Source organism: Lissotriton helveticus, chromosome 7, assembly GCF_964261635.1.
Source record: "Lissotriton helveticus chromosome 7, aLisHel1.1, whole genome shotgun sequence".
Taxonomy (NCBI): Eukaryota; Metazoa; Chordata; class Amphibia; order Caudata; family Salamandridae; genus Lissotriton; species Lissotriton helveticus.
The window spans coordinates 430,980,917-431,001,632 of NC_136068.1; the positions used below are offsets into that span (position 1 = coordinate 430,980,917).

The 20,716-nt window shown below is 46.2% G+C and overlaps 1 long non-coding RNA gene across 1 annotated transcript in view; it reads left to right on the top strand.

The window, feature by feature from the left end:
- LOC144766805 (uncharacterized) overlaps window positions 1–20,307 on the top strand; it is a 162,864-nt gene extending 142,557 nt beyond the window's left edge. Inside the window, exon 3 of the long non-coding RNA XR_013597936.1 lies at window positions 19,255–20,307. This is a non-coding gene — a long non-coding RNA (uncharacterized LOC144766805). The remainder of the gene's footprint in view (window positions 1–19,254) is intronic.
- The last annotated feature ends 409 nt before the right edge of the window (window positions 20,308–20,716 follow it).

Here is a 20,716-nt window from a genome sequence, read left to right on the forward strand (position 1 = left end):
TTTATTAGTAAATTATAAAATATATTTCATTGACACAATACAAATTCATAATCACTGCACATAATATACATTTCTTATATTCATTAAATTGTATTTACAACTATTATATTATTTGTACAATTAATAATATGAATGCATTAAATACAAAACAAATAACAAAGACATAATATTAAAATATTAGTAAAGTTACTAATAACTTGTAAAATATGTTGTACATAAACATATATCATTTTGTTTTCCCAATACCCTTAAATAATAGTCAGAGAAGGTGCTGGACACTAACCATATATAATTTACTATTCCTACTCCAATTTAAATAAAGTCAGGGAAGGTGCTGTACAGTAACAATGTATAATTTACTATTTCTACTCCAGTGAGGTTAAAGTCAGGAAAGGTGCTGGACACTAATCATATATAATTTACTATTCCCACTCCAATTTAAATAAAGTCAGGGAAGGTGCTGGACAGTAACCATATATCATTTAGCATTCCACTCCAATTTAAATAAAGTCAGGGAAGGTGCTGGACAGTAACCATAAATAATTTAATATTCCCACTCCAGTGAGGTTAAAGTCAGGGATGGTGCTGGACACTAACCATATACAATTTACTATTCCCACTCCAATTTAAATAAAGTCAGGGAAGGTGCCGGACAGTAACCATATATAATTTACTATTACCACTCCAGTGAGGTTAAAGTCAGGGAAGGTGCTGGACGCTAACCATATATAATTTTCTATTCCCACTCCAATTTAAATAAAGTCAGGGAAGATGCTGGACAATAACCATATACAATTTAAGATTTCCACTCCAGTGAGGTTAAAGTCACGGAAGGTGCTGGACACTAACCATATATAATTTACTATTCCCACTCCCGTTACGTTAAGTTCAGGGAAGGTGCTGGACACTAACCATTTATAATTTACTATTTCCACTACAGTTAGGTTAAAGTCAAGGAAGGTGCTGGACAGTAACCATATATAATTTACTATTCCCGCTCCAGTTAGGTTAAAGTCAGGGAAGGTGCTGGATAGTAAACATATATAATGTACTATTCCCACTCCAGTTAGGTTAAAGTCAGGGAAGGTGCTGGACACTAACCCTATATAATTTACTATTCCCACTCCAGTTAGGTTAAAGTCAGGGAAGGTGCTGGACAGTAATCATATATAATTTACTATTCCCACTCCAGTTAGGTTAAATTCAGGGAAGGTCCTGGACACTAACCATATATAATTTACTATTTCCACTCCAGTTAGGTTAAAGTCAGGAAAGGTGCTGGACTGTAACCATATATAATTTACTATTCCCACTCCACTTAGGTTAAAGTCAGGGAAGGTGCTGGATAGTAATCATATATAATTTACTATTCCCACTCCAGTTAGGTTAAATTCAGGGAAGATGCTGGGCACTAACCATATATAATTTACTATTTCCACTCCAGTTAGGTTAAAGTCAGGAAAGGTGCTGGACGGTAACCATATATAATGTACTATTCCCACTCCACTTAGGTTAAAGTCAGTGAAGGTGCTGGATAGTAACCATATATAATTTACTATTCCCACTCCAGTTAGGTTAAAGTCAGGGAAGGTGCTGGACACTAACCAACATATATATTTAAAATTAAATTAAACATTTAAATTTTAAATGATTTAAATGTACTAATATTTAAAAATAATGTGTGATTTTATACTATTAGTTTTAAAACACTCCCCACCCATATCCCCTAATAACCCAACATCCCACTCCTAAAGGAAAAATATAAATTCAAAATAAAATAAAATGTATACTTATATAATTTGGAATTTACATTTTTTTAAATAATTTTTAAATAATTTGAAATGATAAAATTGTAATTTAGGGGTCGATTCCGATTCGGGAAACAAATCTGTAGACTTTTCGAATTCGTATTCCTTTCCGTACGAATCGTACAAATCTGCCCGAATCGCTTAGTACGATCCGTAGGAAATAAATACGTCCGAATCTTTACGAACCGTATAAAAAGCAAAGGAAAATCCGTATGATACAGACCCTGAAAGTGAACCGTACGAATCATAAACATGCTGTACGACCCGACAAGTACGATCCAGACCGGGGAATCAGAATGCGATTCGTACAGAAAACGCCGCGTATGAGCTGCGATTTATACGGTAAACTTCGCGTATGAGCGAGCCACAAAATCAAATACGAGACGAACCCACACTGAACGAAGCGCACGCGCCCCCCGTAAAAACATCACGTATGCGCGAGCCACAAAATGAAATACGAGACGAACTCACACTGAACAAAGCGCACGCGAACCCCGTAAAAACGTCGCGTATGAGCGAGCCACAAAATCAAATACGAGATGAACCCACACTGAACGAAGCGCACGCAAACCCCGTAAAAACGTCACATATGAGCGAGCCACAAAATCAAATATGAGACAAACCCACACTGAACGAAGCGCACGCGAACCCCGTAAAACAGCACAAGGAGGTAGAAAACAACCTTTACCGCGAGAACGTCGCGTTGGACATACAAATTAACAGAAGCAAATAAAAGTAAACGAGCCGTACTGAACCACGCGGACACTGTAAAACAGCACAAGGAGGGTGAAAACGACTCACACAACACCACACAACACGTCTCCAGTGTACTGTGGAAAAGTAATTTTTGCCATGTTCTGTGTCCCTACGTGTCATCCATCATATGTTATGTGTGCATGATTAAATATGCATATGTACTCCCCATGTCTGATTAATGACGCAATTACAGTTGTGTCCCCCTCTAGTATGCCAGTTTCCAGTCCTCGTGAATAATACGAATATCAGGCCTATGTAAAGCTACGTTGCCACGTTTCTCAGTGTGCACGTTATTCTATTATAAAGTCCCCGTTTCTAGGCCTCAAAAGGGCCTGGACACCAGATTCAGCTCCTGTCTCCTGAAGCCTCGCTGAGGAGCGATACAGCCCCCACCTGTATCCTCGACCCTTCACTTACTTCCTGCCTTGCAGTGCCTGGCCCAGCCTGGCTCAGCCTCTGAGTCTGCCAAAAGTATGTTATAGTTCCAGTTATCAGTTCAGTCCTCCTTCTCTGCATTCCTAAAACTACTGAACTGCATCAATAGTTTCCGTCATTGTCTAGCCTTCACGTCTCCACGTTAGAGAAATACTGCATTCAATGGTCATTTAATATTCTTCATCACGCACTACATGTAGAATAATGCATGGTCCAGTCTTAGAATCAAGTTAGCCTTTCCTCTCCTGACTTATAGTTTATATCAACATGTTCTCTAAACATCAGATACTAGATACTGTTTAGGTACATGTCGCCCTGACTCTCCAGACTTCAGTCTCTGCTCCTAGCACAGAGTTCATAGCCCCCAGCTTCTCCTAGTGATACGTCATTGCCAGTTTGCGCGCACCATCAGGTTAGAGGTCCCGGCTCCTTAGGTAGCCCCCTCCATGGTTTCCGCCCCATTCATGACATATTCTGTTACGTTTGCATCACATGTCTATGTATACGCCCTGTTACACCTCTTTTTACCCTTATCTTTTGCGACTGCTACGCGTCACGCCTTCTGTTCCACCCACTGCTACGCCTACTGCAATGTAATGCTATGTGTTTGCGTTATGTATATATGCTCATGTATTGTTATTAGAAGTCAGCGCGCTCATCCCAGATCCAGCCCCAGCAGCTGCTGGGCCCTGCCATCCTATTCCTATGCAGGTTGTCCTGTTCCTGTCCTTACGCTGTATTAAACCTGCAAAACTCCTACTACCTCGAATCTTGACTCTTATTTATTGAGCTATCTGTTATGATATATGTCTAGTCAAAAATAGGGTATTATTTATTTATTTACCACATAATGGCGCCCGAACAGGGACTTGCCCTTTCCCCACGCGTCGGTGAAGCCACGCCGACCCCCTGACCCTCTGCAGTCGTGACGGAACTCTTCTGTGCACCGGCAGATATTTCTGCTTCAAGTATCCCTCAGGCCCACGGAGGAGACGGAGGAGGCGGTCCAGCATCCAAACGAGACGGTGGAGGAACGCGGCGAGTCCCGACCAGAGCCCAAGCCAAGAGTCCAAGGTCCGAGGTATCCGGAGGCCCACCCGTAACTGAAGTCCGAAGTTCGTCGTCCGTCGTCGTAGCAGTCCAGTCCGAGGCTTTCCGTTCTTGCTGCCCGGTGAGTACCATTACTGGGGTAGTATCTAGACAGGGTCAATCTAAATTGACTCTGGTCCGTGGGTTGGTGGTACACAGACTCACAAACGAAGTGTTCATCTAGGTGGATACGGGTCTTGATGCGTCCCTTTATGGGACCGGTATGTTCCGTACTGTTTCAGCAGTGCATCCAGTAACTCTAGTCTGTTCCGTTCTCGAGAAATTCTTGTGTTTCTGTTCTCAGTATTCCAGGTAATATTCTGTCCGAACTGTTATGTTATGATGTTGTTCAATGTATTTCCAATGTCGTGGTATGCCTGAATTGTTTTCCAAATTGTTATTGTTTCTCGTGTATTGTATTGTGTTCCGATTCAAGTTTACAATGTCTCTCTTTTCGAGATTACGTCAGCTAAAAACTAGAAAGGGTTTGTTAGAAGAAGCAGTTCCTGTTCCGCCGAGGGACAGTCCAGGTCACTTTATGTATCAGAAGCATGGCATAAGCGCCATATTGTATCTAGATTTATGGGTAGAGTATACCAAACAGTTAGAAGAAAAGTATAGATGGCCCGTATCGGGTACATGGGATGCCGAGTGCATCATGCGAGTAGAAGAAGCATTATGGAAAAAGAAAGCCAGACAGTCACAGAAAGATGCCATTGAGTTATGGCGCAAAGAAGCTCATAAAAGAACTGAAAAAGAAATCAGAAAGTCAGAATTAAGTAGAGAATCCTTAGAGCGAGCCCAAGAAAAAGAATTAATCGAGATAGGTGAACAAGTCAAAGCCGAACAGTCAGACAGACAGAGGCATGCCCTTATTAAGGGTATGTATCCTCTTCTTGCCGAGGGCTTGCCAAAAGCGACCCCGGAGGCATCCAGTAATTTCCCGCCACCATTAGTTCCGACCAAGCTACGTCACAAACCGACCGCAGCTGATATTTTTATTTCGTCCTATCTGGACGACACAGTCCCTGAATATGCAGATCCTGTTCGCGCTCCGCCAGTCCCTGTAAATCAGGCACATCCTGCTCCTCCAGACACCGGGGCACCCCATGCAGTACCTGCTACGGTACCCCCGGTCCAGCCAGCATTTCAAAGTCCCGCTCCGCCACGAAGAATATCAGTCGACGATTCTAGTCTAGGGGCCGCAGGAGGAGGTCCTCCTCAAACCCCGCCGCCACGCAAGCGTTTATCAGCACTCGAATTACATGCTCAAGCATCACAGCGTACTCCCAAGAGTAATAAGTCTGTTGCAGAAATCAGGCAAGCCCTTGGCGAATGTGCCTATGACCCAGTCCCAGGCGAGAATAATATGGTTTTATATTCAGTACGCGTAAGGAGGGTGACCGAGTATCTAGTCACCCTACCCAATATGAAAGAAGATCTAGACAGAATATATCGTTTCATCCGTACAGGGGAGGATCCAGAAAGTATTAGTGATGCCATGTCTCAAAGGAAAGCTGAGATCCAGTGTATGATATTAAAGTTTTTAATTAATTGTCTAATAAGAGAACAAGATTACCCGTCTAAAGATCCGGCCGAAATGAAAACCCTGACAAAGTGGAGTGATAATATAGCCGAGGGTAAGCACAATACCATTAGTGCCATGGAGAGTATGTACAAGAAAATCCGTAGAGAAATAATAAAGATACACGAACAACGTAAAGCAGCACAAGTAAGCGAGAAAGAAAGTAACTCTGATACTGAAGAGGTAGAGGACGAGAATCCCGCCAGAATAGCGTATGTAGGAAAATCTAGATTTCCAGATCGCCATTTACGCCTAGAACACAAGTCAATTTTCCATCATTCAGCACCAGAACAAGGTTCCCTAGAACAAGTGTTCCAAGCTACCGATCACATTCTAAAATCACGAATCGGTTACAGTGAGTTAAGTACCATGCATGAACAGGAACTAGCCCGATCAGCAGTCCGATGGATTACTGATTCTACCACTTTTCCAGACGAAATAGTGGCACAGATGTTTCTGAAATTGCCCCCAGCCGAGCAACGACTGGTGGGTATGTATATGATCCAGCACCTCATTACTCTGTATGAGGGTCAGCACTCTGATCCAGGTCCGTTACACGATATCCTGAACGAGTTACTCCAGTATAGATGGAGAGGTCTAGGTACCGATTTAATTAGTGTCATTCTAGAACAGCGTCACAAATATAGAACGTTTCTGAACCCGCATTTTGTTCATGTCTCACCCCCAGAAAGTAAACCCTTTTACATAGAGAGACAGAATCCGTTACGAGAAGTCCACCCAGTTAAAGGAACGGGTGGCGAAATGCAGCGAGTGTTTGTATACACTCCAATTACAAAGATGGAACTCCTCGAGATGAAGAAATTAATTCCCTGTCATGACAAAGATCCAGCAGGGTTCCATAGAGAATTAAAAGACATGCTCCGTATGGGAGAATACACGTACCCAGATATAATTAAAATGTTAAAGGTCCTGTTGCCCGCAGGGGTGTATGAAAAGCTAAAGGAAAAAGAATGGGAGGTGGGAGAGAAAAAGATCGATTGGGCAGTTCTAGAAGCTGAAGACAAGGCACGAGTACCAGGTACCGGTCTTGGAGATAAATGTAAAGAATTACCAGAATTATTAATTCAAGTTTTACCCAGATTATTGACAACTAGAAAAGAAGACTGGGATGCAATCTCAGCCTGTAAACAGAAGCAAGACGAAGATATCAGTGATTTTTATTCTAGGTTTGAAAAATGCTTTAGCATCAATAGTGGTCTCAAGACAAGTAGCGAGTCATACCCTCACCTTTTTGTTACTAAATTAGTCGAGAATTCAAGTCCACAAATTAAAAATCGAGTCTTGAAAGTCGAAAGTACCTGGCAAGCTAATACCCCGTCCCAAATGCTCCAGATGCTCCAGTACCACCAGAATAGAATCAGGGAAGAGCAAGAACACGAGAGAAAACGTATGAAAGACACGAAAATGAAAGTACTAGTGGCACAATCTGTTCCTCAAGACAGTCAGAAGAGGGGTCCGAATCAAGCCAGTCATCCTGCAGCTCCCGTTAAAGGGAACTGCAACTATTGTAAACAGCCAGGTCATTTTATAAACGAGTGTGCAGTCCTGAAACACAACATAGCTACTGGTAAGACTAAAGAAAGACCACGTCCGCCTAGACAAGAGCAAGTTTCACAGATTCCTCAGCCACAGAATGCACAACAGACAGTTACAGCACCGCAGCCTATTGCTGCAACACAGCATGTTACATCGCAGATGTACCAGTATGCACAGTCTGAGTATCCAGAGTACCAGCAGTATTCATGAAACAGCCTAGAGAGGGAGGTAGGCTTGCCTCTCATCGAGATACCTGTAGATCAAGAAGGTCCCTATGTTCGCAGTCAAGTATTAGGGAAAGACAGAAAGTTTTTGATTGATACAGGGGCAAGTAGGACCACAATTAGTCATGCCGAAGTTCCAGGGGCTCCGCTCTCAGGCTCAAGAAATGTTTCCCTTGGATTTTCAGGAAAACCTATCGTAAATGAGATTTCAAAGCCAGTTACTCTAGAAGTAGGTCCATTGTCCCGCACTACTGATCTGTTACTTACTAAATCATGTCCAGAAAACCTATTAGGCATTAAGACACTGAAAGAGTTAGGTGCAGTTATATGTTGTTCCCCAGAGGGAATACGATTGTTCCTACGTGACTTTAAGGGTCACTATGTATTACGAGATTTTGATCCAAGATTGTCTAATGTTCCGCAGCATTTATGGGCGCAAGGTCCAACTGATGTAGGTTACATGCAAATCACACCCTATCGTGTGACTCTCAAACCAGGTGTAGTGTTACCACGAATCAGACAGTACAGATTGCCACCTGAGGCTGTAGCAGCCTTATCCAAAATTATTGACGAGCTCATGGCTCAGGGAGTAGTTGTAGAAACTGACTCCAACGTATGCAATTCTCCGATCATTCCAGTCATGAAACGTACTGATCCAAATGCACCCCCAGTATATCGATTAGTGATCGACCTACGAGAGCTTAATAAATGTATTATTCCTCAGTACCCAGTTGTCCCAGACATCTCTTCCCTATTGACAGCCATTGATTCCGAAGCCACGTTCTTCACTGTCATAGACCTCAAGAACGCATTTTTCAGTGTTCCTATTCATCCAGACAGCCAGTTCCTTTTCGGATTTTGTTTAAATGGAAGGAGCTATATGTTCACACGCGCTCCTCAAGGTTTCACAGAAAGTCCTAGTATTTACAGTCAAGCACTCAAGAGACAACTAGACAACATTCACATGCCGACTGACACTGCCCTGCTCCAGTATGTCGATGATCTACTGATCACAGCCCGTTCTGAACGTGCTTGCGAGCGAGCATCCCTTACAGTTTTGTATTTCCTAGCCGAGATGGGGCACAAGGTGTCCCCTTCTAAGCTTCAATTCTGTGTCCAGCAAGTGGTATACTTAGGACACTTGCTGTCCAAGAGGGGTAGGCAGTTGACACCAGACCGTATCCAGTTAATAGCGAGTCTTCCTCAACCCAAGACACAGAAGGAGGTACGTGCTTTTATCGGCCTCACTTCTTACTGCAGACAATGGATTCCTCAGTATGCATTTCTAGCCAAACCACTGATACAGTTAACGACACAGGAGGCAGCCGTATCGACTGTCCTCCCTTGGACATCTGAACATACACTTAGTTTCAACGAGTTAAAGAAAGCTTTATGCCAAGCTCCAGTTCTAGCGACACCGAACTACAGTAAGCCTTTTACACTTTTCGTCACTGAACGTGAAGGTACAGCATTATCTGTTCTCACACAAGATCAAGCAGGACAATACAAGCCATGTGCTTATTTTTCGAGCACATTAGATCCTGTAGCCCAGGCTTTGCCTGCGTGCCTCAAGTCAGTTGCAGCCACAGCCCTAGCTATCAGACAAAGTGATTCCATAGTCTTAGGACATACCTTGACAGTACAAGTTCCACATTCTGTGGAAGTTCTTTTAAACCGAACACAAACTCAGCACTTGACAATTGCACGTTTAACAGGTTATGAATTGACACTGTTCCAGCCACACATAGAAATCAGACGCTGCAACATCCTGAACCCTGCTACACTGTTACCATCAGTTAATTCGAATTCTGCCACACATGACTGTGTGGAAGTAGTTAACATTACGACAAAGCCAAGACAAGATCTGACAGATATTCCGTTATCAGATCCCGACCTGACACTTTATGTGGATGGTTCATGTATGAGAACAAGTACAGGAGAACTAGTCGCCGCGTATGCAGTGACTACTGACACCAAAGTTATTGAGACACACCGTATTGACACTCTGTCCGCTCAAGCAGCAGAGCTAGTTGCTCTGACACAAGCCTGTATACACGCCAAGAACTTGAAAGTTAATGTTTACACAGATTCACGTTACGCATTTGGAGTTGTACACGACTTCGGAGTGCTCTGGCAGGAGAGAGGTTTCATGACTTCTCATGGAACCAAGATTCAGCATGGTCTCCTTATTCAAGCTCTGTTAGATGCCATACATTTACCGACATCTATTGCTATCATGAAGTGCAAAGCACATACGAAAGTTACTGACATTATTTCCCAAGGTAATGATCTAGCAGACCGCACAGCCAAGCTTACAGCACAGACTCCAGACATTCCAGTTAATCAGACACATACTCCAGATCCGACTACATGTATGACAGTTAAGGACCCTACACAAGATGTCATAGATATCCAGTTACATGCTACTCCCGAAGAAATCAAGAAATGGTCCGAACAAGGAGGGGTCCAGACAGATCAAGGATGGGTAACGAAGGGTAGAGCCACATGGTTTCTCCCCGACTCTATGGTTCAAGTCATTATTAATACCGCACATAGTCCAGCACATTTAGGAGAAAAAGCTATGTTAGACAGTATCCAGAACATTTGGTTCAACAAGCATTTACGAGCTGCAGCCAAGCAGAAAGTCCGTACCTGTATGATATGTTGTCAGTTTAATCCAGGTAAAAGTGTCCCGGTGGAACAAGGTGGATTCCAGCCCCCTGACCACCCTTTTGAAGTCCTCCAGATGGATTATATTCAGATGGAGCGATGTCGAGGTTTCAAGTATGTCCTTGTAGTTGTATGCGCTTTGTCCAGATGGACAGAAGCATATCCAGTCCCAGATTACACAGCCGCGACCACTGCCAAGCAGTTGGTTCGTGAGTTCTTCCCTCGTTATGGACTCCCTAGAGTCGTATATTCTGATAACGGCCAGCCATTCTCATCTGAACTCATGAAGCATGTTTCCCTTTTGCTAGGGTACCAGTGGAAGTTCCATTGTGTACGCCATCCTGAAGCAGCCGGTCTCGTTGAGAGACATAACCAGACCCTGAAAATCCGAATTGCCAAAGTGTGTAAAGAGAAGGGTGTGGACTGGCTAGTAGCTCTGCCAGTCGCTTTATTTTATATGCGCATGGTCGCACATTCCAGATCAGGTCTGTCCCCGTATGAGGTCGTTTTCGGCCGCCCCCCTAATATGTGGGGTACTCCTAGACCCCGAAGTATTACCGATGTTTCAAGTAATATGCTGACAGATTACCTAGCTTCCTTGATGTCTGCCCTCAACTCATGTCGTTCACAGGTTGCTGCCGCATTTCCAGACAATACCGAGGTGGCACCGCACGAAATCGTTCCAGGATCCATGGTGATGGTCCGCAACTTTGACAGATCAAGTCCGCTGGAGCCTCGTTGGAAAGAGCCCCGACAGGTCCTCCTCACCACCCGTACAGCCGTGAAGTTGGAAGGACGCAAAGGCTGGGTGCACCTTTCTCATGTCAAACTTTTTAATGGACTGAAACCCGTCTTAAAGAACATTTCCCAGGATTTGAAGGATTGCCAAAGCATTGTTCTCAAGGACTGTCCCGCAAAAGACATTGCTACAACCCCTCCCCTGTTAGAGAAAACTCCGCAGCAGGAGTATAAACAGAAACTACGGTCTAGTAAAATAAGTCAGTCAGTTTGATTGTCTAAGTCCTCCCCTAGGTGAAACGGTTAGACTGTTTCTGACATGTATAAAATAGACCCCCATAGTGAGAGAGTTAGTCAAAACTCAATCCGATGTATCGTTTTTCTATGTTTCATATTATTTCTCAGCATTATGATTTCCTGCACCAGTTATGCATTTTACCTATGTTTCCCAGTTTCACATGTAAATAAGTCTGCTAATGCTACAGTAGAGCACACGTTTAGTGATCTGCCTCCTCATGAACTCTCCTACCGCCTCGCCATGCGAAATAATTCCTTTATCCGCATGTTACATTACTCACACCAGACCAGCAATGCCACTAATTGTTGGGTGTGTGGTCGACTCCCCCCTTTCCAGACACCGAAGGGAGTTCTGCCACTCTTTCCTTATCCTTTTTCACATAATGGTTCGTGTGGAGCATGGTCCACGTTAACGTCATCCTCAACAGATATGTCTTTTCTTAACAGTACATGTTTCCCAGACAAGCAAGGTCTCCCTCACCGAACAGGTTTAGATCTAGAAAATGAAGTGTATAATTTAGGTAATTATTCTTCGAATTTCATGGTCTTGAATGTTCAGTCTGATACTACTCCAGACTTACCTGCTATTTCAGTACTACCAGTCAAAGGCGAATTATGTGTCCGAAATAATGGTTCCGTACATGTAGGACATAGTGATTGTACTACTATTGTCAAGTATAGTGACAGTGGGAAATCTATTTTTAAAGCTTCACGTCATTCATATTTTATTTGTGGTCAAACTGCATATGTTCGTCTGCCCCTCGATTGGGAGGGAACCTGTTACATTGCCTTCCTACTGCCACCAGTTTTCCTAGCCCCACCTGATTATCATAGAAATACACATCTAGTACACATTAGACATAGAAGGGAGTCCCCAATTGTCGATTATACTGAAACTACTCTAGAACAGTATACAGATTTCAATAAAGGTTTCTTCTTCTTTATAGGACCTATCCAGAACAGTAAGCTAATCCGTAGGTTAACCAGAACCCTTGAAGCTGTAATAAATGAGACTGCCTCTGCTCTAGGTAACTTAACTGAAGAGCAATCTGCTATGAGATTTGTCGTTTTGCAAAATCGTCTCGTTCTTGACGTCATACTGGCCGATAGGGGCGGGGCTTGTAGAGTCATCGGATCTAGTTGCTGCATTTTCATTCCAAATAACGCGCCGTCTGTTTATTCAGCTATAACCAGACTCCATAAAATTGCCCATCTGATACACCAAGATCCAGGCACCTGGACATGGTCCGGTTGGTTCTGGGGTATAATTTCCGCCTGGGGATGGAAAGTCTTGTCCTTTCTAGGTATAGCAGTAGCGATCATATTCAGCTGCTGCCTCTGTATACAATGTGGCCCTGCGATTTGCGGCATTTGTGCTACCTCTTGTATTCCTAGTCCCAAGCCCCGTTCTAAATCCCGTTCCAGGATAATTCGAGACGAGCAAATGATACTGTATGAAATGATAGATGGTATCATGAATATTGATGTTTCCTTATGGAAACGTAGTGACAAGGAGGGAATGTGGAAAAGTAATTTTTGCCATGTTCTGTGTCCCTACGTGTCATCCATCATATGTTATGTGTGCATGATTAAATATGCATATGTACTCCCCATGTCTGATTAATGACGCAATTACAGTTGTGTCCCCCTCTAGTATGCCAGTTTCCAGTCCTCGTGAATAATACGAATATCAGGCCTATGTAAAGCTACGTTGCCACGTTTCTCAGTGTGCACGTTATTCTATTATAAAGTCCCCGTTTCTAGGCCTCAAAAGGGCCTGGACACCAGATTCAGCTCCTGTCTCCTGAAGCCTCGCTGAAGAGCGATACAGCCCCCACCTGTATCCTCGACCCTTCACTTACTTCCTGCCTTGCAGTGCCTGGCCCAGCCTGGCTCAGCCTCTGAGTCTGCCAAAAGTATGTTATAGTTCCAGTTATCAGTTCAGTCCTCCTTCTCTGCATTCCTAAAACTACTGAACTGCATCAATAGTTTCCGTCATTGTCTAGCCTTCACGTCTCCACGTTAGAGAAATACTGCATTCAATGGTCATTTAATATTCTTCATCACGCACTACATGTAGAATAATGCATGGTCCAGTCTTAGAATCAAGTTAGCCTTTCCTCTCCTGACTTATAGTTTATATCAACATGTTCTCTAAACATCAGATACTAGATACTGTTTAGGTACATGTCGCCCTGACTCTCCAGACTTCAGTCTCTGCTCCTAGCACAGAGTTCATAGCCCCCAGCTTCTCCTAGTGATACGTCATTGCCAGTTTGCGCGCACCATCAGGTTAGAGGTCCCGGCTCCTTAGGTAGCCCCCTCCATGGTTTCCGCCCCATTCATGACATATTCTGTTACGTTTGCATCACATGTCTATGTATACGCCCTGTTACACCTCTTTTTACCCTTATCTTTCGCGACTGCTACGCGTCACGCCTTCTGTTCCACCCACTGCTACGCCTACTGCAATGTAATGCTATGTGTTTGCGTTATGTATATATGCTCATGTATTGTTATTAGAAGTCAGCGCGCTCATCCCAGATCCAGCCCCAGCAGCTGCTGGGCCCTGCCATCCTATTCCTATGCAGGTTGTCCTGTTCCTGTCCTTACGCTGTATTAAACCTGCAAAACTCCTACTACCTCGAATCTTGACTCTTATTTATTGAGCTATCTGTTATGATATATGTCTAGTCAAAAATAGGGTATTATTTATTTATTTACCACAGTACAAACCATGGAAATGAATGTCCTGGGCAGATCCAAACAGGCAAACAGAGGGGCTAACTCAGAACCACCCCTTATAACACACCCAACAAAAATTCAAACTAAGCCCCACCCACAAATGGACCAATAAAAAGGGCCCACACACACGAACCATGATCCTTTGCAACACACCCAATTTGCAAGAGACACTGACAACACACTACCAACTGCACACATCCACCTTCGCACATACCCCAATCACATTCAGACCCACACACCCCCCATTCACAGTTAGACCCACACACCCACATCCATACACACCGTCACCCCACACCATGTCCGCACAGAAGGATCCAAAGTTCACAAAGGAGGAGATGGAGATCCTTGTAGATGAAGTCATCAGAGTCGAGCCACAGCTGTTTGGCGCATTGGTCAGACAGACCAGCATAGCTGATAAAACACACCTGTGGGAGAGCATAGTCAATAGGGTGAATGTTGTTCCACCCATCAGACACACAAGGAAGGAGTGCCAGGCCAGGTGGTACAATCTGCGGAGGATGATCAAGTGGAAAATGGATGAAGAGTACCTACAGAGTCAGCACACTCAGGTGGTGGTCCCCGCAGACCAGTACAGTACCAGCCCTGGGAGGAGAAAGTGATGGCCCTGCTACCACCGGTGGGAGTACATGGAATTGAAGGAGTCGTAGAGCCTGGTGAGTACACAAACAACTCATGCACCATGAAGGTAATGGCAATCACACCCCAAGTACAAAAAATGCCCACACCAACCCCCAAGCGCCCACTGCCCACAAACACATCCAAAACAATGCTAATGCCACTAACATGCGTATGCCCCATTGAGAAAGCAAGGCCATGCTATGTCCCATGCTACAGGAAGCACAGACCCAAAAATGGACGTCCAGTATGCTGGGAGGGTGGGTGTCACAAAATGCATTGTGGGACTCCAAATCTGACCCAATTGCATGGGCGTCCACAAGGGGGGCAAGGGGGCTCTTGCGTTCCGGCACAGCAATGCCTCCCAAAAGTGGCTGAGTGAAATCTACAAGATTTCACTCAGTCACTTTTAAGCACATGCTGCGTCAAAACCCTGTGCATACTTGAAGCAGGCGTAAGGATTGATGCAGCATTGTGCACATAGGGCCCCACAGGGCATTGCTGTAGCTGCGTTGCGCTGGTGATGCAACTCCAGCAATGCGCCACTTCTAAGGCACAGATGCGTGACACAGTTGTGCCGTCTTTCCCCCATGTGCTCCGCATTGTAAATGTGTCGCATCCACGCAGGCATAGCTGTGGTGCACAATGACTGGTGAATCCCTGCTGATATGCAGGGTTGTGCCAGTGATTATAAATATGCCCCCACATGTCAATGACTCCTGAGCACAGATCAATCTGACCCCACAACATACCCATCCACAAGTGAACATTGAGGACAATCCAAAGCATAGACAACTACCAGGTGGAACAGTGCCATCTACAATGTGTATTAAAAATGGATGTTGCATTAAATGACATTAACATTGTCTGTCTCTCACACCCACAGGGCAATGTGCAGAATCTACCACCAACAATGGGGGAGATGAATCACAGTCCCAGGCTACGCAGGACCCTGATCCCACTGACAGCGATGCCTCTCACCACTCCAAGGATGACACCGACCAACCTGGCACCTCTGGTGCCCAAACCCGTGCAGCGGCTGGATCAGGAATATCTGCGCCAACCACCACAACCATTCCTGCCACATCCCAGCAGACATCTCGAAGCCCTGCCCACAGTCAACAACTGAGCTAGTCTGACAATGAGGGACAAGGTTCACCGGGCACCCAGGAGGTGGCAGACAACACCACCACTGCCATCCCTCAGTGGTCCCGTCGACACGATGTTCCCACATGGCAGGCCAGGCTCGTGTGGGCAGGGGTGGTGGGAGTGGCACCAGGCGGAGGCGAGAACCTGACCAGCCAGCTGTTGGGTCCGGCATGTCTCAGCTACGCAACATCATGGAGGCATACCGGCGGGACACCAGGAAGATCAGCCAGGTAGTGGGGACCCTCACAGAGATCAAAAACCTGCAGGCCGAGCAACACACCAGCCAACAAGAACACTAAGGACAGATGGAGGCAAGACTGGCTGAGCTCCTGGCGGTGCAAAGGGACATAAGCCATTCACTTAGTCGGATCGCAGAAAACATGGAACACCCTCCCTGTGTCACAAGGCAAGACACTTCTAGGCGAAGACCGCCACTAAGATACAGGGGGGAGGAGGAGGAGGAATCGTCCGATGGAGCATCCCATGCATCGTCAAGGCCTGCATATGAGGGTCCCCCTAGGAAGGTGGGTCATCCACGGAAAAGACAGTGAGAGGCAGCGGGCCATGCGCATCTCCCAGGTCACCTAGTCTGGCACCTGGACTTTCTACTCTGCCACATGGACTTGCTGGTTGCAGTCTGAACAATGATGCCAAGCACTGTCGTCTGGACTCTGGTAACTCCAACTGCAAGGCATCACATCTCCCTCTGTGAACTTTGGATTCCCGCCATTTTTGTACAGCACCTATCACGTACTCACGATTCATGCACCTGACAGATAAATAAACAAAACAATCACAAGGAAAATTGATGTTGCAGTCATTTTGCATGAGTCAACAACATACGTGTGGGGACATGTCAAAGTATGCCTGAGTGTTGAACAAACTCAAGCCATCCATACACTGGGATCTGAGTCCGGTCGAGGACACATATAGGTCACATTGTATCATCAAATACATACATGGAGCGCAAAACTCACCCATGATGGTTTCAAGCTGCTGGGGGGGGCTTGCAATACTGCTCAGACAGACAGGTTTTGAAAAGTATCATGAAGGCATAGAGGTCATGGTTCATGTGGAGGTACCCGGGGAGGGAGTCACAGGTCTGTTTGGTGAGGTGGAAGAACTATCTCCTGCATGCAGTTGTTCTGTGGATGTGATGAATGGTGGCCAGGGCAACGTTGACTGGACGGAGTTGGGGCAATGAGTTGTGGGATGAGAGACGTCCATGGTCGTTTTTGGGTCTGGGTTGTGGAGTGCCTCCTGAGTGTGGCTGAGGAGTCTGAAGGCGATCCTGCAGTTGACAGTGAGCCTATTGTAGGTATCTCAGGGGGACAGTCATGTGGCTGTGGCAGGGGATGTTGAGGATGAGGTGTGCGGATGCACCCTGGATGTGTACAAGTCGTCCTGGAGTCTGGTTGTTGTTCCTACATAGAGGGCGCTACCGTCGTTGACCCGGCTGGTGTCGTGGACCTGGGTGACTGTCTGTCTTGCCTAGGAGTGGCTCTATCAGAGGATCATTTGCAGCATGCGGAGGGTGTTGCAGCATGAGGTACAGATGGTATTGAGTTGCATGGTAATTGTGAGTGAGGAGTCTACGATGAACACCAGCTTGCGTGCGTGGTCACTGGGTGCTGGTGCGCTGCCGAGGCCAGTGGGACACAAGGAGTTGTCCCAGCCATGAGGGGACAATCCTCAGATGATGACCTCAGTCTTGTCCAAGTCCAGCCTCAGGTGGCTGATGTTCATCCATTCGTCAACGGACCTCATGCATTCTTGAAGGTTGGATCTGGGAGTGGCTGGGTCTTTGCTGAGGGTGAGGAGCAGCTGGTGTCAATGAGGACATGAGGATGAGGTCGTGTGCGCATGTGATGGTGGAGAGGGGGTCATGGAGACATTAAAGATCGTCACGCTGAGAGATGAGCCCTGGGACAGGGGCCATATGACCCCATTGTACTACGTGCTGAAGGGAGGAGGCGGACTCCCTGGGCCTTGCTGGTGAGGTACTTGGCGATTTAATCCGGGGCCCTCCTCTGGATCCCAGTGTTGGAGATGTGTAATTTGACAGTGTGGTAGCACATGGTATAAAATGCCGTTGAGAGGTGGAGGGGTGAGGGTGGCGGTCTCACCATTGTTGAGCAGGGTCCAAAATGTCGTTGGTGGTGGCAGTGAGGCCAGTTGCAGTCCCTGGCATCAGGAGACAGGTGCCGGTAGTGATGACTGTGCCATCCCAGTGTTGCTGTGTATGACAACATCGGACTAATGATACCCATGTGACAAGTATCAAGGTGATGTGTGCCACATAGTGCCCATCACAGATGACATGTGCCCACAGGTCATCACACATCGATTGTGAAACAAGATTAGATGTCCTGTGTTATGTCACTGGCTACCACACCTAGGGCATTCACATGAAAGTATGCATTGACAAGTACTTGATAGACATCCTTGTGCGAACCGTACCCCTGCATTCGCAAAAGCATGTGAAGAGCACCACATGATACGCACCGTACCCCTGCATTCGCAAAAGCGTGTAAAAAGCACCATGTAATAGTGATACGTACCGTACCCCTGCATTTGCAACAGAGTGTGAAATGCACCTTACCCCTGCATTCGCATCAGCGTGTGAAATGCACCGTACCCCTGCATTGGCATCAACCTCTGTGGCATTGGTCCCTGTCATTTTTTGTATTTTTCCTGTGTCTGCTACATGTGTCCACTGGACAGGGATACAACATTTGGCTTGTGCGTATTCACACTGGGCAGTGCCTGTGTGCCTATTCACAACAATCTGTTGATGGTTCTTTGTCACAAATTAGTATTGCCAGCCCCACGAGGTGATGTTGGGTTACTTTTGGAATTGTTGCTGCACAGTTGTTGTAACCCCAATTCAGAGGTCTCACTTCTAGAGCTGTATCAATCACATTGACTGAGGTATGGGGGTGTTGTGCGTGAGAGGTCTACATGGGCCCGCCTGATTTAGCCTTGCCAGGTCTGACCCATGGGTGAGAATTAGCTGAACAATGATTCACCATGCACTGCCCCTGTGGTGGTTGCCAGTGATTTTATTTGGAGCTTTGCAGCCTATGCTGTTTTGTTCCAGACCTGATTCAAACTCATACATTTTTGCCACATTCGTGAGTCCCAAGGTACCAACATTTATTTAAATTTAATTTTTGACCAATGTACTTACAGGGCTCTGAGTGTGGTGACACCTTGGGGCGTGAGGTTGTTTAGTTTGCCTGGAGGGGCACCACTACTGTTTCTTTCTTGGTGAACAAGCGGTGGCATCACTTTATTGTATTGATCTGCTCTCCTGTAAACAAACACTAGCCTCTCTGTGTATTTCTCATTCAAGTTGTGGCCTGGTGTGTTCTTTGGATCATTGTGTCCAAGTAGCATTGTGTCTATGCCAACTGGGCAGTACAAGTCTCAAATATGTGCAGAGCTATGTGGCTGTTACTCATGATGCATGGCATGATTTGCAGTGTGACCTATTGATTTTGTGATCATGTGTCAGATGTGTACAGGTGACGGATGCATTTCTGTTTCTTCTCCATGCCCACAGCATCATCACCCGAAACTGGAGGAGACAGCTGCACGGGCCAGGAGGAGCGACCCAGCTACGGTGCCACCAGCGTGGAGGAGTCAGAGGAAGCCAGTGCAGGAGGGTGAGGGTAGTCAGTCTGCAGACATGTTCGAAGGCAACACATCTTACCACGCCGATGGATCCGATCTGACTCCCAGGAGGAAGGGGAATTTGCAGCAACACCGGGCAGCAGCACCGAGTCTGTCCCCGCCCCATCCAGCACCATTTCCACCCTCCCAGTTGCACCTGTCCCTTCTGTCAGTGCAGCCCCCCATGTCTCCTTCAGCCTCGGCACTGCAGCCCCTGCCCCTGTCATCCCTGCTGCCCTCAGTGCGGAGTCTGTGGACTTACTCCGCCAGTTACAGGTTGGTCAGACATTGATGCTGAATGTTCTCCATGCCCACACACAAATCCTGACACAGTTGTTGGCTTTCATGGAGGGCATGTCAGCAACGATGTCTGACCAACGTCCATGGACTCATCACTGACGGCAGCAGTTTCCCTCCTGCAGCGGTCCGTCCCCCTCCTTCCTTCGGACCCATCCACACTCCCCTCTCCCATACCTGTCCTACGCATACTCCAGAAGACACCATCACGTACCCCAACAGACACAGGCAGCACACCCCCACAAAAGGTGAAGCGCACACCTCCTGGCACGCACACTCAGGGGGCTGCAGGCACACACACAGGGACTGGGGTTAGACCGCATACACGCAGCCAGAGTCACAGTCCGCAACCCTCACAGCCCTCTCCCTCCACTCCCATAGTGTCCTCTGGTGCAGGGGTTGGTCTGGACGAACTGGCAGCAGTGTGCAGCGCAGAGTATCTTTCCACCTTTGGCGCTGTACAAGCCACTGAGGAGGATACGTCCACCCCTGCTCCCACCACACCTACCCTTCCCACTCCTGTCCCTGCGGTGCCTGGTCCTGCCCGGGATTATGCACCCCAAGGGTCAACATCCCATTAGCTACTCCATGTGCAGACAAGTTAGGGGTAGACGGCCTACCCAACGTCCCCCTACAAGGATATTTGTGTGGACTGGCCATTGGCCTTATTTGAGCACTGACTCATTTTTGCACATCTTTTTTTCCCTGCCGAATAAAGCCTTTTATTTTACTTTCAACACTATTGCATTTCAGGTACTTGATGTTGGTGATGAGGGGCCTGGAGTTGGTGTCATGGTAATGTTTTGGGGTTCTGAAAGATGTTTTTTGTTGATGGTCATGAGGTGGACCATGGTATCTGTGTGCCATCACAATGTCTCTGCAATTAATCTTTGGTTGTGTGTGTTCAGTTTGGCTAAAGACATTGTCCCAAGGAGTGTTCCTTCCTCTGTGGCACCTGACATCTTCACTGCAGACAGTTGCACAATTGTTGTGCTGACATGTGTGCACTTTTCCTTTTTTGGTGATGGTTCCCTTCAACAATGGCCATGCCTGCT